Consider the following 6498-nt stretch of genomic DNA (forward strand, 5'->3'; position numbering starts at 1 on the left):
ACGGTATCGATATCCAAGGCACCCCTGTGCACGATTTCGTGTGTTTGGGTGCACAGGCTGTATTCGAAACGCAGTTAGCAGGAATGAGATGAGGCTGGGGGCGGGGAGTGCGGTGGGACTGCGGGAACCCACAGCAGCCTGGCTTGCTGGAAGGAGCCTCGGGGTTTTAGGATCCAAATTCAGTTCCACGGTGGCCTCGGGCACGTTTCTGGTTCCTTAAAATGGGGATGTCATCCCTGCCGCGGAGGCCTCTGTGCGCAGCCGGCAGTGTAACTGCCCTGATGGCTCTGATGGTTGTTTCTGCCAGGCCTGCCCAGCGCACCTGTGCCCACCTGTGCCCACCTGCGCCCACCTGCACGCTCAGCCAGCCATTCCATCAGAAGTTCTTGACGCGGGCCCAATGGAACTGGTTCTTTTCCACCTTAGCACACCCAGCTGGGCCAGTACCCGAGGACCTGTTAGGTGCCCCCCTCACATTGGGCCTTATTCCTAAAAGCCGTCCTGGATCCCTGTCCCGCTCCCGGGGCCCTCGGACCCCGCTGAGGAGCCAGGTCCCCTCCCAGGTCCCCTCAGGAACTGGCGTCTGCACCAGGCCCCTCCCTGGAACCTGGGTCCTGCCATTTCACCAACGATGGGGAGCTGGCTCGGGCTTGTCACTCTGCTCTCCCAAGGACGCCCCCCCGCCCGGGACCGACCGCCCCGTCTTGTCAGAATCAAACTTGTGCCCTATATTTCAATGGGGTGCACACAGCTGTGCTTGAGGACCCCCCGGGAAGAAGTCTGAGGAACTGGGTACCAGTCATTGTTAGTCACAGAGTGAAATAAGTGTTCGCTCAGCGAAGGTAGGACAGAGTAAACACTTCGTAAAGAGAAATAAAGGGAAGACTGACTATAATCGGAAAAAGCACTTCATGATACGACTGGGTAACATTGAGGAAGTGCTGACCATGAAAAAATATATATAAAAATCTTATCTATGTGGGCACCTGGGGGGCTCGGTCGGTGAAGCATCTGCCTTCGGCTCAGGTCATGATCCCGGTGTCCTGGGATCGAGCCCCACGTCGGGCTCCCTGCTCAGCAGAGACTCTGCTTCCTCCCCTCCCTCTGCCTGCTGCTCCCCCTGCTTGTGCTCTTTCTCTCTCTCTCTCTGTCAAATAAACAAATACAATTTTTAAAAAATTATCTATGAATTTCAATCTATACATTTTGACATTTTCCTTGATAGAAGATCTGGGAAACTTTCCAGTTACACTTAAAAAGAGTCAGCATCACTAACAGACATTTTTTAAATTCATCTTTATTATTTACTTATCTAAAAAAAAATGTTTAATGTAAACTCTACACTCAACGTGGGGCTTGAACTCATGACCCAGATCAAGAGTCTCAGGCTTTACCAAGTGAGCCAGCCTGGCACCCCTATTCTTTTCCTTTTTTTAATGGTGTGCCTTTATCAATTTTTTGTTATACATTTATTGAAGAAAACGTGGGAAACGGGAAAATAGGAAATTTATCAGATGTCCAGATTTCTTTGTGTGTTTGTTTACCATTTTTTCTTTTGACATTCATGTCACATTTCCCTAGATTCACCACTTCGTTTATATTTTGCCCTATTTGCTTCCCTGTTATCTCTGTATCTAAAACACTTGGGTGTTGGTTTTGATCTGAATCACCTGAGAGTAAAGCGATCATCCCCTCTAGCCTGAAGACGTGGGGCGAGTTCCCTAAAGACAGGGACCTTGTCTTGCTGCAGTAGGATTAGGCAAGTCACAGAATTTAACACAAGTGCAATACTATTATCTCATCTACAGCCCATATTCCAATTTTGACAGCTGTCCTAATTGTCTGCTTTACAGATTTTTCCCCCCAGAATCAAATCCAAGGCCACACACATCCATTACATTTGGCTGTCCTGCCTCCAGAAGATGTGGGAACACTGCCTTTCTGCGTCTTTCTCGAGCTTGACGCTTTTTGAAGACAACAGGCCAGTTATTTTGTAGAACACCCTTTGGTCCGGGTTTACCCGATCTTTCCTGGTGATTAGGTTCAGGTATACACGTTTGGATGGAGGACCGCGGAGGTGACCTGTGCTTCTTCAGTGCATCCCGGAGGAGGCCCAGAAGGACAGTTCCCAGCGCAGGCGAGCGTTGACTTTGATCCCCGCTGTGAGGCCTTCTGATCCTGAATTTATTTTTATTTTTTACTTTTTATTTTTTTTTATCATTGAAGGCGACCACATTTATTTATTTATTTATTTATTTATTTATTTAATAATAAATTTATTTTTTATTGGTGTTCAATTTGCCAACATACAGAATAACACCCAGTGCTCATCCCGTCAAGTGCCCCCCTCAATGCCCGTCATCCATACCTGAATTTAGAAAAAGCCAATGGGAGACACGCTTCACCCTTAACAGGATGTATGTAAAAACAGGGGAGAAAAACGCTGTATACACTGGCACCCTGGGCCTAAAGAGATTTTTTTTCACCCCTAGAAAATGCTCCAGGATAAGACCTCGGGGATTCGCCTGAGGAGTCGCCTTTCTTTTGTAAACAGGAGAGGGCTAGTTTGTGAAGATGCTGATTTATCCCTCCGTGCAGTTTGAGGGAACACTTATGGGTGTTGAGGATTTAAGAAATCGCTCCCTTGCTGGCGTGCCCCTGGGGAAATCTGTGCGAGTCCCCAGTTTGAAGACACTGCCCTGTCCCTCTGCCTGGCTGGTCCTCCTCCCAGCATTAGGGCCACCCCCCCATCCTGCTTTAAAAGATTGAGCCCAATGTCATCGTTGCCGTCGTCTTCTTCTTCTTTCTTCTTCTTCTTCAAGGTTTTTTTTTTTTTTTTTTTTTTTTTTTTTTAATGATAGTCACAAAGAGAGAGAGAGGCAGAGACACAGGCAGAGAGAGAAGCAGGCTCCATGCACTGGGAGCCCGACGTGGGATTCGATCCCGGGTCTCCAGGATCGCGCCCTGGGTCAAAGGCAGGCGCCAAACCGCTGCGCCACCCAGGGATCCCTTCTTCAAGGTTTTACTTATTTATTTGAGAGAAAGAGAGAGAGCATGAGCATGGGCAGAGGGAGAGGGAGAAGCAGACTCCCCGTAGAGCAGGGAGCCCGACCTGGGGCAGATCCCAGGACCCTGGGGGTCACGACCTGAGTGCCCCCCCAGGCGCCCCAGCCCAGTGTCTTCTGAGCTGTGGTGCTCCCCTGCCCCCTTGGAGACCATCCTGAGCTCCCTAAAGCCAGGCGCTTACTGATCCATTTATCTTTGTAGACGTCGCCTCTGGTTTATGCTGCATAAGTTGTTGCAAAAGGAAAGGGATTTTATCTGGCCCATCCGGGAGACACACACACACACACACACACACACACCCTGCCCTGGCCCGGCCCAGCCCAGAGACTGAGTGAGTGGCACAGGATACCCTGCAGGCCGGCCCGTCTATGCAGAGTGACCCCGAGGGCAGATCTTGATAGGGCCACCAGGGGTCCTGGCTTCTCGGAGGTCTCCAGGACGGCGGAAGCCCTGGGGTGCCACAGACTCGGTTTACCCTTTTCATCACTTTGTTTGGCCCAGCAGCTGCGGGCTTCATGCCGCGGTTCGTGCACTGTCACTCCGACGCACTCCCTGACCTGCTGGGCGCTGCCGGGGGCACACGGGGCGCGGCGGCGGGGACACCTCCGGGGCGGCTGCAGCTGGGTGCCCCGGCCACAGATGCGAGCCGGGAAGCCCCAACCCCCGGGGCAGCTGCTGCCCTCCTGGCTTTGGCGCAGGAGGACTAAGGCTGAACGCATCAGGCTTTGGCTTGAAGCAAGAAGGAAACCATTCAGCTCTGGACCAGCAGGGCCTGGGGCTCGTGTCCTGGGGCCGCCCCGTCGGGGCCCGGGGCTGGGAGCTCAGAGCTCGGCCGCCAGGGCTAAAGCCAAGGAGAGCTCGCTCGGCCACCGGCCGTCTGCCCTTTTCCACAACAACTTACTTATTTACAATCATTTATTGATTCCCCCCAACCGGCCGCCCCCCAACAAAGGAAAAATTGGCTGAAATCGTAGGATTTGAGTTCCGCTGTTTGGGGCGGTTGCGAGGAGAGGGTCGCCGATTACTTTTATGGGTTGGGAGCATGGTCAGTTTTTTGTTTGTTTTGTGTTTTGTTTTGTTTTATTTGGGTTTTTAAAAAAACCGACACCGCGTTTTTGATGGACAGACAAGCATCGGGGAGGAGGGAGGGCGACGTTTCTTACAATTCTGGCCGAGCCACACAGAAAGCTCCTTTCACTGCCCTGCTCAGAGAGCCCTTCATTATGGAGACTCGGCTCTGCTCGGAAAACAATCCGAATGAATGCGGCTCAGTGTAGGAGGCTGTGAAGTCGGGCAGGGACAGGGCCGGGCGGCCGCTGTTTACCTTACGGCGCCCTCCAACACTGCTGGCCTTGAAGAAATCCATCTCCTGCTTTCTCTCCCTCAGTTTCCCCGGGTGGGAACTGGAGCTGAGCCCGTGGAAATGTTGGTGATGAGGCCCCGGCGTGTCGGCGAGACCACCGGCCTGTGAGGCATGACCGCGTGCCGACGGCTTGAGCAACCTCACCCTGCATCCCACCGGCTCCTGCTGGCACGCTGAGGGCAGGGTCAGCAAACCCCCAACCACGGCGCACGTGCTGCCCCAGCCCGGGATCCCCAGGCCAGGGCCGCCGGGGGCCTCCCCAGGATGAGGAGGCCGAGAGGGCCGGAGGACGAGCCTCCCCCCGCCCCACCGCCTCCCTCCAGTGGATACGATCCCTACGGATCAGCCTGGATTTTGTCGGTATTTTGGAATCTTTTGTTGAGGTCCCAAATCGGTTTTAATCACCGTTCAGGAATCTAATTCAAAAAATTCAGACGTCAGTGTCTGCCAAGAGGTGGGTTTGGCCATGATAGGAAAACAGGAAAAGGCTTAAAGCTTAATAAAGCTGGAAGAAAACAGCTTTAATGTTAGCGGTCCAGTACCCGGGCCCCCGCCCTGTCCTCAGCTGCCTCCCGATGGAGCAAGGACTGTCCTGGCGCAGGAGCAGCGTGTTTACGGACCCCCTGAGGTGGGCGACAGGCACAGAACGGTGTCTGGGACACGTTACTGGGGGGACCTCCCTGTCTCCCTCGGCGGAGCCAGGGCACCCGGTCATCGTGTCGCTGCTGCCACCACACGCAGTATTATGCTCTGGTTAACAGCTGGCTATGGGGGCGCCTGGGGGCTCAGCGGTTGAGCGTCGGCCTTGGGCTCGACTCGTGACCCCGGGGTCCTGGGATCGAGTCCCGCCGGGCCCCCTGCGGGAAGCCTGCTTCTCCCTCTGCCTCCGCCCCTCCTCCCCACTTGTGTGTGCTCTCTCTTTCTCTCTCAAATAAATGAATAACGTCGTTGTTGTTTTTTTTAAGATGGTCCTGGGATCAATCGTGACCTGAGCCAAAGGCAGACGCTTAACCAACAGAGCCACTCGGGTGCCCCTAAATAAATAAAATCTTAAAAAAAAGAGAGAGAGAGAGAGAGAGAGAGAGAGAATCATAGTATTCAGACCCAGGTTGGGTTATTCTGGGTCCAGTTATCAAGCGTGCTAGCAATTTGATGGTATGACCTGGCCGTGTCCACACCGTGGCTCTTGACCCAGCCACCCGGCTCCGAAGGAGAGCTCTGGACCCCCCGCGCTAGGAAAGAGCAAAAAGAAACCATGGAGGCTACAGGGACATGACGGATGTTTCTGACGTGAGAGGGAAGAGTTGAGACACTCGGAAGGAGGAGAAGGGGAGAGAAGAAACGCTGCCCGGACCCCTGGGGCCTCCGCCCGAGGTCGGGGGTGACGGCCGGAAGACAGAAACCCGGGACACGCCGAGGGCTCATTCAGGGACAACGTGGATCCGTGTTCTGCTTCCCAAACCCCCCGACGGGGCAAGGAGGAGGACGTGTGGCCCTGTAGCGGGAGGTGAGGTGTCCCCACGGAGTCCAGGGAGGTGACCCCGAAATGGCACAGCGGGTTCCCCAGCGTGCGAAGTCCCTTCCGGCTCCGCAGGAGCAAGGGAGATGCTCAGGGAGGCTCAGAGGCACCCCAGGGTGCCAGCGGCTGGGCCGGGCCCACAGCGGGTGCTGCTCACGGCTCTAGAGCAGGCAGGGCCACTGCCCCTGGTGGCCGCAAGGTCACACGACAGGCCGCCGAGCGAGCTGGATGCTGGGCCAGACGCTGGGCTGGAGCTGGGGGGTCAACCGCTGCGGCCCCCGCACCCCAGCCCCCCGCACCTGACCTCACGCAGGCAGGGCCAGAAAGACTAAGCGCCTCTCTCTCTCTCTCTCTCTCTCTCTCTCTCTCTCTTTTAAAAGAGATTCTATGTATTTATTTGACATAGAAGGAGAGCGCCCAGGAGCAGGGGGCGGGCAGAGGCAGGACCCCCGCCCCCCACGTGCCCCCGGCCCGAGACGTGCCCTGAGCCGAAGCCGAGGCAGCACCCGCGGGGCCACCCCGCGCCCCTCACTTCGCTCACCCTCCTGCC

The sequence above is a fragment of the Vulpes lagopus genome, chromosome 8, assembly GCF_018345385.1.
Source record: "Vulpes lagopus strain Blue_001 chromosome 8, ASM1834538v1, whole genome shotgun sequence".
Lineage (NCBI taxonomy): Eukaryota > Metazoa > Chordata > Mammalia > Carnivora > Canidae > Vulpes > Vulpes lagopus.